This window comes from Elaeis guineensis, chromosome 2 (assembly GCF_000442705.2).
Source record: "Elaeis guineensis isolate ETL-2024a chromosome 2, EG11, whole genome shotgun sequence".
NCBI classification, from domain to species: domain Eukaryota; kingdom Viridiplantae; phylum Streptophyta; class Magnoliopsida; order Arecales; family Arecaceae; genus Elaeis; species Elaeis guineensis.
In genome coordinates, this window is record NC_025994.2 from 47,790,670 (window position 1) to 47,800,772 (window position 10,103).

A 10,103-nucleotide genomic window follows, 5' to 3' on the forward strand; every position below is an offset into this window, starting at 1 on the left:
AGAACAAGGGTACTGCGAAGACACAGGCCCCTTCCTTTAGCGCCAATCCTGTTGGTGCAAAAATCCGCTTGCGCCGGAGAAGCTGGAGTCGAGGAAGTCGCGGTCACCGCCGGGACCTGCAAAGGAAGTCTAAACCGGAGGTGGGGTTGCTCCGGCAAGACCCTCCGACGCTCAAGTCAGTTCTCTGCCTCAACAAGAATGGAGTGCTCGAACGGAGAATTTAGCAGAGTTTTTAGATGAAAGATGAGAGCTTAGAATAACGTATCTGGAGCCCCTTTTATAGGCGGAGGGGCAGAGCTGATAACAATTTGTAACCGTCTGGCAGTGGGCTGCCCAGGTCAGGCAGAGTTTGTTGCGAAGAGTAGTGGAGTGGACTCGTGGCTATCACGGGGTGTGCCACGTGGAGCCTGTCGCGGGGGTGGAGCGGCGTCGTTGTCGTGACTTGCCAGAGATGGAAGAATCGTGCGGTATCCGTCACAGGAAGTGGAGCAGGATCGTGGCCATTATTGTGGCCTGCCAGGGAGTATGGAGCTGCGCGAGATCCATCGTAGGAAGTGGAGCAGTGCTGTGACCGTTACTGCGGCCTGTAGGGAGTGATGGAGCTGCGCGGAATCCACGCAGGAAGTGGAGCAGGATCGTGGTCGTTATTGTGGCCTGCCTGGGAGTGCAGATCCGTCGGCTGAAGTTCGGCGGCGGTCGGAGCTGATGATGAAGCCCGGCTCCCATAGGAGTCCGGGCGGAGTCTTCCTGCATTAAAGTCAAAGGCGAAGTCCGGCTCCCGTAGGAGTCCGGACAAGGCTTACCGGCAGTTGATGTCGAGGACGGAGCCGGCTCCCGTAGGAGTTCGGACGGAGTCTACTTGCAGTTGAAGTCGTCGGCGGAGTCTGGCTCCCGCAGGAGTCCAGACGAAGTCTGTCTGCAGCCGTTGGAGTCGAGGACGAAGCCCGGCTCCCGTAGGAGTCCGGGTGGAGTCTTCCTGCAATTAAAGTCAAAGGCGAAGTCCAGCTCCCGTAAGAGTCCGGACAAGGCCTACCGGCAGTTGATGTTGAGGATGGATCCCGGCTCCCGTAGGAGTTCGGGCGGAGTCTACTTGCAGTTGAAGTCGTCGGCGGAGTCTGGCTCCCGCAGGAGTCCGGACGAAGTCTGTCTGCAACCATTGGAGTCGAGGACGAAGCCCGGCTCCCGTAGGAGTCCGGGCGGAGTCTTCCTGCAATTAAAGTCAAAGGCGAAGTCCTGCTCCCGTAGGAGTCCGGACAAGGCTTATCGGCAGTTGATGTCGAGGACGTTGCCCGACTCCCGTAGGAGTTCGGGCGGAGTCTACTTGCAGTTGAAGTCATCGGCGGAGTCCGGCTCCCGCAGGAGTCCGGACGAAGTCTGTCTGTAGCCGTTGGAGTCGAGGATGAAGCCCGGCTCCCGTAGGAGTCCGGGCGGAGTCTTCCTGCAATTAAAGTCAAAGGCGAAGTCCGGCTCCCGTAGGAGTCCGGACAAGGCTTACCGGTAGTTGATGTTGAGGACGGAGCCCGGCTCCCATAGGAGTTCGGGCGGAGTCTACTTGCAGTTGAAGTCGTCGGTGGAGTCTGGCTCCCGCAGGAGTCCGGACGAAGTCTGTCTGCAGCCGTTGGATTCGAGGACGAAGCCCGGCTCCCGTAGGAGTCCGGACAAGGCTTACCGGCACTTGATGTCGAGGACGGAGCCCGGCTCCCGTAGGAGTTCGGGTGGAGTCTACTTGCAGTTGAAGTCGTCGGCGGAGTCCGGCTCCCGTAGGAGTCCGGACGAAGTCTGTCTGCAGCCGTTGGAGTCGAGGATGAAGCCCGGCTCCCGTAGGAGTCCGGGCGGAGTCTTCCTGCAATTAAAGTAAAAGGCGAAGTCCGACTCCCGTAGGAGTCCGGACAAGGCTTACCGGCAGTTGATGTTGAGGATGGAGCCCGGCTCCCGTAGGAGTTCGGGCGGAGTCTACTTGCAGTTGAAGTCGTCGGCGGAGTCCGGCTCCCGCAGGAGTCCGGACGAATCTTACCGGCGGTTGACGTTGGCGACGAAGCCCGGCTCCCGTAGGAGTTCGGGCGGAGTCTACTTGTAGTTGAAGTCGTCGGCGGAGTCTGGCTCCCGCAGGAGTCCGGACGAAGTCTGTCTGCAGCCGTTGGAGTCGAGGACGAAGCCCGGCTCCCGTAGGAGTCCGGGCGGAGTCTTCCTGCAATTAAAGTCAAAGGTGAAGTCCGGCTCCCGTAGGAGTCCGGAAAGGCTTACCGGCAGTTGATGTCGAGGACAGAGCCCGGCTCCCGTAGGAGTTCGGGCGGAGTCTACTTACAGTTGAAGTCATCGGCGGAGTCCGGCTCCCGCAAGAGTCCGGACGAAGTCTGTCTGCAGCCGTTGGAGTCGAGGATGAAGCTCGGCTCCCGTAGGAGTCCAGGCGGAGTCTTCCTGCAATTAAAGTCAAAGGCGAAGTCCGGCTCCTGTAGGAGTCCGGACAAGGCTTACCGGCAGTTGATGTTGAGGACGGAGCCCGGCTCCCGTAGGAGTTCGGGCGGAGTCTACTTGCAGTTGAAGTCATCGGCGGAGTCCGGCTCCCGCAAGAGTCCGGACGAATCTTACCGGCGGTTGATGTTGGCGACGAAGCCCGGCTCCCGTAGGAGTCCGGGCGAAGTCCCCTTGGGGTCGGAGTCGTAGGCGGAGCCCGGTTCCTGTAGGAGTCCGGGCGGAGTCTTCCTGGAGTTGATTCTGCTGAGGACTTCAGCTGTGGGTATTTTATACACAACAAGGCAATTGAAAGGTTACTGAAAAATTCCTTCCACTAACTCAAAAGGTGTGAACATTGTTTAGAAAAATTCTAAAGGTCACAATCCTTTAGATTATCCTTTGAACATTATAGATAATCTACATATAGATATTAATAATAAGTTAAGTAGTCTTAAGAGTAACAATTTAGTTGAGTTTAGATGATATAGAGATACTTATTCTGTTATATTATTAAGTCTTAAATGATTTTTTTTAGAACTATTTCCTTTAGGGTTAAAATATTACTATGTATTTACTTTAAAGATATTACATCTAGGTCTCGAAAAGGATAAAATTAGATTAGATTACATAGGTAATAGTTGTAAATCAGATAGAGTAATTCTTTTTGGTGAATCTAAATTGAATAACGAGCTAAGGATCAAAGATCAATTTAGAAAATTACATAGTAGAGAAAAGATAAACAATCTCTGCAACTTAAAAGACTTCTGTTATCAACTTGAATTTCAACTAGATAAAATGTATATAAAGAAATATATAAAAATCAAAAAAAAGTTTGATAAGAGAGCTAGAAAGATCCCTAAAAAGTAAAATAAAATAAATCATTTATCCTACTTAAAGATTTATTATGAACTTTTAACTTACTATAAAATAAATAAAGAAAGTCATCATTTGATAAACCTTAAAGCTGATAAACTTTTAAACAAAAAATAATTAAAACTTTTCTAAGAATGTTTTAGTTTTGCTGCTGATTTCTATATGGCACTTAGGAAAACTCATCATCCTTGATTGTTATGTTTAAAATTAGAAAATCTTTCTGGAATGATAATAAAATCTTAAAACCAAAGTACTTTAACAGGGTAACAAAAAGAGTCCGGCAAGGAAAAGGACTGGTTTATGAATCCTCAATTCAGCTACAATACTTGTACCCATATTTCTTTGACAAAAATATAAAATTTAATAAGTACTAGTGTAAAGAGCAAAATTAGCCCTCCTGCCTTATTCCATAACTTTTCTTGGAAAAATACTTACCATTCAATGAAATATGGTGAACTCATATATTTAATCAAAAGAAAGACTTTGGAAAAGCTATGAAGTCCCTAATTAATCCCCTATATCTACAAGAGAATACTCTCCTAGTTACAACTAAATATTATGAACTGATTCTGACATATTTTTATAGGAAAGTATATTTTGGAATCCAATCTCCAAAAGATCAATTCTCTAAAGAGAAGGACCAGGTAAGCCAATCTTAGAACTATAAAACATCCAATACTCCTACTACCTCTACTAGAGAGCCATACTGTCCAAATCCCTACATATTCAAATCAGAAGAAAATCTTTTCTCTTTGGAAGCACATGTTTTAAACTTCAATATCATTGATCTGATAAAATCTCTTCCAAAAGAAAACTTTCATATTCTCAAGACAGAAGAAAAAGATCGAGTTTATCATGAAGAAATTCTGACTCAAACCAAGAGCGTACATGTTCATCACAACTATCAACAGAATGGTGAGATTACTTTCTCTAAACTTTTCACACTAAAGTCTTATCTCTGAAAGATTGGGATCCAGAGCAAAATCCTAATTTTACAAAGACCTCAAGGATAAGAAATTATGAAGATAAAGAATTCAGTTATTGGGACTATCAGAAAGCTTGGATCAATCTTTTTTATATTCAAAACCTAGAATATAAGCATTCATGGTTTATAAAATTCAAATATCAAAAAATTTTGCCTATTTGATTCTACTATCATTGATGGCTCAAATTTAGAATCATCCCAGACATACTTTCTGAAAATATGAAATCTGAAATCCTCAAAAGATATCACAGTATTGATGACATCAATGTGATGAGATTCTGCACTGAGACAGGTCATCCTTGGATATTAAAATGGGAGTTCAATATAAAAGCTGATCAGTTTTCATTATTTTTAAGTAGAAAGATATATATTAAAAGATAGATTTTATTTGATGAAGACCTAATAATTCAGAGATTTACACTAGAAAGAGCTTCAAGTAGAACTTCAAATTTTTATCCAATCAACTATTAATGGACTCGTCTAGACTACATACAGAAACTGCTAAAGAAGCCTTTGAAAGAGATCCATCTCCCTATAAGAAGATCTATGAAAAATATTTTGAAAAAAATTATGAACTACAAAGATCAGGAGCTTCTACTTCCAGAGCATCATCTAGAAATCAAAGCATAAAAGAAGAAATAGAAGAAGTTTATATGATCGATGATGAATTTGCCACCTATCATCTGGAAATAAGAACTAGAATGTTCTTTTGAGGGAAAAAAAAGAGAAAGAGAAAGAAAAGTTTTCTACTAACCCTTCTACCAATCTCTTGGTGGAAAATTTTTTTTGTAGGTATAATTCTATGGCTCTTCTAGCTACTCAGAAGACCACTATCACTTTCTGAAAAAACATCAATAGTAACCACTATTGAAGCTGGTTTAATTCTCAGAGACAATGTATCTTCAAAAGTCGATCTATACTAGGATCTAAAGATGACAAGCAAGCTACAGAAAGATTTCTGACATCATTACTATTCATCTACAGAAAGATTTCTGACACTGTATAAAGACGACAAGATGCTACAGAAAAATCGAACTTAAAATTAATTAAGTTCTAACTTCAGTTCTATCTTCAGATTCTAAATCAATTGAAATCCGTCAAATTCTAAATCGATTGAAGTCTGCATAGTTCCTTTCCTCGCTTATAAATAAAGGGGAAGGCATTCGTTTAGGGGGAAGCCGAGTGTGGAGAGACAGGTCGAGAGGGATTTTGGTTCTAGTGACAGAGTCTTTCTTACTAATCTCCTTCTTCCCTTCTCCTCTCCTCCCTTCCCTTGTTTTCTTCTTCTAATCTCCTTCATCTTCTTCCATAAAACTTCTCCTCTTTCTCCTAATCTCCTTTATCTGCTTCATTCATCTCGACAACTCCATATGAATCCTTCTCCATTTTCTCCACCAGACGACACCATCTCTTCTATCATTTCCTTAAGATACTTCACCACTTCACAGAAGCATCTCCATTATTTTCCTTCATTAATCCATCTTCATTTATTTTCTTCCACCAAAACCAGGTCTCGTCTTCATCATTCCTCCGTTATATAATCCCTTCCATCACGTTCCACCAACTCCTTCCCATTAATATATTCTCTTCCACACATCATCACTACCATTTTCCCATTAAAAAATTCATTCTCCTCTTCTTTCACAATTCCATCGATAGAATACTCTGTCATTTAGCTCTGTTAATCCATGTGAGTTTGTAAATAAGTGTGTTTACTCATGTATTAGCATATATTAGTACTTGTGATTTGTATTTAAGTTTGTTTAAGCTTGATTAGTATACATAAAGCTTGTACGGTGTGTGTTGGTGCAAAAATCCGCTTGCGCCGGAGAAGCTGGAGTCGAGGAAGTTGCGGTCGCCGTCGGGACCTGCAAAAGAAGTCTAAACCGAAGGTGGGGTTGCTCCGGCAAGACCCTCCGACGCTCAAGTCAGTTCTCTGCCTCAACAGGAATGGAGTGCTCGAACGGAGAATTTAGCAGAGTTTTTTGATGAAAGATGAGAGCTTATCGAATAACGTATATGGAGCCCCCTTTTATAGGTGGAGGTGGCAGTAGCCTGATAGCGACATCTGTAACCATCTGGCAGTGGGCTGCCCAGGATCAGGCGGAGTTTGCTGCGAAGAGTAGTGGAGTGGACCCGTGGCTATCACCGGGGTGTGCCACGTGGAGTCTGCCGCGGGGAGTAGAGCGGCGTCTGTTGTCGTGATTTGCCAGCGGATGGGAGAATCGCGCGGTATCCATCGCAGGAAGTGGAGCAGGATCGTGGACGTTATTGTGGCCTGCCAGGGAGTAGTGGAGCTACGCGAGATCCGTCGTAGGAAGTGGAGCAGTGCTGTGACCGTTACTGCGGCCTGTCAGGGAGTGATGGAGCTGCGCAGAATCCACTGCAGGAAGTGGAGCAGGATCGTGGCCGTTATTGTGGCCTGCCTGGGAGTGCAGATCCGTCGGCTGAAGTTCGATAGCGGTCGGAGCTGATGATGGAGTCTGGCTCCCGTAGGAGTCCGGGCGGAGTCCTCCTCGCGGTTGGAGTCGTGGGCGGGGCCCGACTCCCGTGGGAGTCCAGGCGGAGTCCTCTCAGAGTTGAAGTCACGGGCGGAGCCCGACTCTCGTAGGAGTCTGGGCGGAGTCCCCTGCAACTAAAGTCAGGTGCGAAGTCCGGCTCCCGTAGGAGTCCGGACGGATCTTACCGGCAGTCGAAGTTGGCGACGGAGCCCGGCTCCCGTAGGAGTTCGGGCGGAGTGTACTTGCGATTGAAATTGTCGGTGGAGTCCGGCTCCCGTAGGAGTCCGGACGAAGTCTGTCTGCAGCCATTGGAGTCGAGGATGAAGCCCGGCTCCCGTAGGAGTCCGGGCGGAGTCTTCCTGCAATTAAAGTCAAAGGCGAAGTTCGGCTCCCGTAGGAGTCCGGACAAGGCTTACCGGCAGTTGATGTCGAGGACGGAGCCTGGCTCCCGTAGGAGTTCGAGCGGAGTCTACTTGCAGTTGAAGTCGTCGGCGGAGTCCGGCTCCCGTAGGAGTCCGGACGAAGTCTGTCTGCAGCCGTTGGAGTCAAGGACGATGCTCGGCTCCCGTAGGAGTCCGGGCGGAGTCTTCCTGCAATTAAAGTCAAAGGCGAAGTCCGACTCCCGTAGGAGTCCGGACAAGGCTTACCGGCAGTTGATGTTGAGGATGGAGCCCGGCTCCCGTAGGAGTTCGGGCGGAGTCTACTTGCAGTTGAAGTCGTCGGCGGAGTCTGGCTCCCGCAGGAGTCCGGACGAAGTCTGTCTGTAGCCGTTGGAGTCGAGGACGAATCCCAGCTCCCGTAGGAGTCCGGGTGGAGTCTTTCTGCATTTAAAGTCAAAGGCGAAGTCCGGCTCCCGTAGGAGTCCGGACAAGGCTTACCGGCAGTTGATGTTGAGGATGGAGCCCGGCTCCTGTAGGAGTTCGAGCGGAGTCTACTTGCAGTTGAAGTCGTCGGCGGAGTCCGGCTCCCGCAGGAGTCCGGACGAAGTCTGTCTGCAGCCGTTGGAGTCGAGGATGAAGCCCGGCTCCCGTAGGAGTCCGGGCGGAGTCTTCCTGCAATTAAAGTCAAAGGCGAAGTCCGGCTCCCGTAGGAGTCCGGACAAGGCTTACCGGCAGTTGATGTCGAGGATGGAGCCCGGCTCCCGTAGGAGTTCGGACGGAGTCTACTTGCAGTTGAAGTCGTCGGCGGAGTCTGGCTCCCGCAGGATTCCGGACGAAGTTTGTCTGCAGCCGTTGGAGTCGAGGATGAAGCCCGGCTCCCGTAGGAGTCTGGACGGAGTCTTCCTGCAATTAAAGTCAAAGGCGAAGTCCGGCTCCCGTAGGAGTCCGGACAAGGCTTACCGGTAGTTGATGTCGAGGATGGAGCCCGGCTCCCGTAGGAGTTCGGGCGGAGTCTACTTGCAGTTGAAGTCGTCGGCGGAGTCCAGCTCCCGCAGGAGTCCGGACGAAGTCTGTCTGCAGCCTTTGGAGTCGAGGATGAAGCCCGACTCCCGTAGGAGTCCGGGCGGAGTCTTCCTGCAATTAAAGTTAAAGGCGAAGTCTGGCTCCCGTAGGAGTCCGGACAAGGCTTACCGGTAGTTGATGTCGAGGACGGAGCCCGGCTCCCGTAGGAGTTCGGGCGGAGTCTCTTGCAGTTGAAGTCATCGGCGGAGTCCGGCTCCCGCAGGAGTCCGGACGAAGTCTGTCTGCAGCCGTTGGAGTCGAGGACGAAGCACGGCTCCCGTAGGAGTCCGGGCGGAGTCTTCCTGCAATTAAAGTCAAAGGCGAAGTCTGGCTCCCGTAGGAGTCCGGACAAGGCTTACCGGCAGTTGATGTCGAGGACGGAGGCCGGCTCCCGTAGAAGTTCGGGCGGAGTCTACTTGCAATTGAAGTCGTCGGCGGAGTCTGGCTCCCGCAAGAGTCCGGACGAAGTCTGTCTGCAGCCGTTGGAGTCGAGGATGAAGCCCGGCTCCCGTAGGAGTCCGGGCGGAGTCTTCCTGCAATTAAAGTCAAAGGCGAAGTCCAGCTCCCATAGGAGTCCGGACAAGGCTTACCGGCAGTTGATGTCGAGGACGTAGCCCGGCTCCCGTAGGAGTTCGGGCGGAGTCTACTTGCAGTTGAAGTCGTCGGCGGAGTCCGGCTCCCGCAGGAGTCCGGACGAAGTTTGTCTGCAGCCGTTGGAGTCGGGGATGAAGCCCGGCTCCCGTAGGAGTCCGGGCGGAGTTTTCCTGCAATTAAAGTTAAAGGCGAAGTCCGGCTCCCGTAGGAGTCCGGACAAGGCTTACTGGCAGTTGATGTCGAGGACGGAGCCCCGGCTCCCGTAGGAGTTTGGGCGGAGTCTACTTGCGGTTGAAGTTGTCGGCGGAATCCGGCTCCCATAGGAGTTCGGACGAATCTTACCAGCGGTTGACGTTTGCGACGAAGCCCGGCTCCCGTAGGTGTCCGGGCGAAGTCCCCCTTGGGGTCGGAGTCGTAGGCAGAGCCCGGTTCCTGTAGGAGTCCGGGCAGAGTCTTCCTAGAGTTGATTCTGCTGAGGACTTCGGCTGTGGGTATTTTATACCCAACAGTGTGTATTTCATTTTCATCAGACTCTATATAAGTGTGTTTTTGTAAATAAAATCTTTTTTCTCTTCATATTACTATTTTTAATTATATTTTAAGTTTTTTTTATATCTTAAGCTTATTTATATTACTGTTCATATTGTTTGTAGTACTATAGCTGTACTGTAGCTAATTACTGTAGTATTTGCACTGTGCAGTACTGTAGCAGAAATACTGTGCAGTACTATTGCACACTGTAACATGTTGCTATATAGCATGATGATAAACAATCGAAATGCTACCGAGACTGTGAAGTAAATAATGGATTAGTCTCTTAAGGGTAAACAACCCTAAGATTGGTAGAGATTGTGAAGTAAATCATGGATCAATCAGGGTAAACAACTCAAATACCACCTATAATATGCTATAAGGTTGTACTAAAAATATAGTGCAATCTATCATGCAATCACGAAGTAAACAACAGAGTGATTATGTGTATTAAATTAGTTAAAGTACTCTATTTTACTTTGTTTATTTCTTTTACTTTATATTAAGCTTTGTTTTGTTTTACAATTTTTATTTAAGTACTGTACTTTATTTTGTTCTAATAGTTTTATTCATCTTGTCCATTTTGCTTTGTTCTATCCATTCCATTTTATTTTTCTGCATTTATATTTATTTGTTCTTGTCTAAGCTTTATTTCTTACTGATTAGTCTTGTTCTTATTTTATTTACTGCAGTTAGTTTACTTTTCTAAATTTTGTTTGTTGG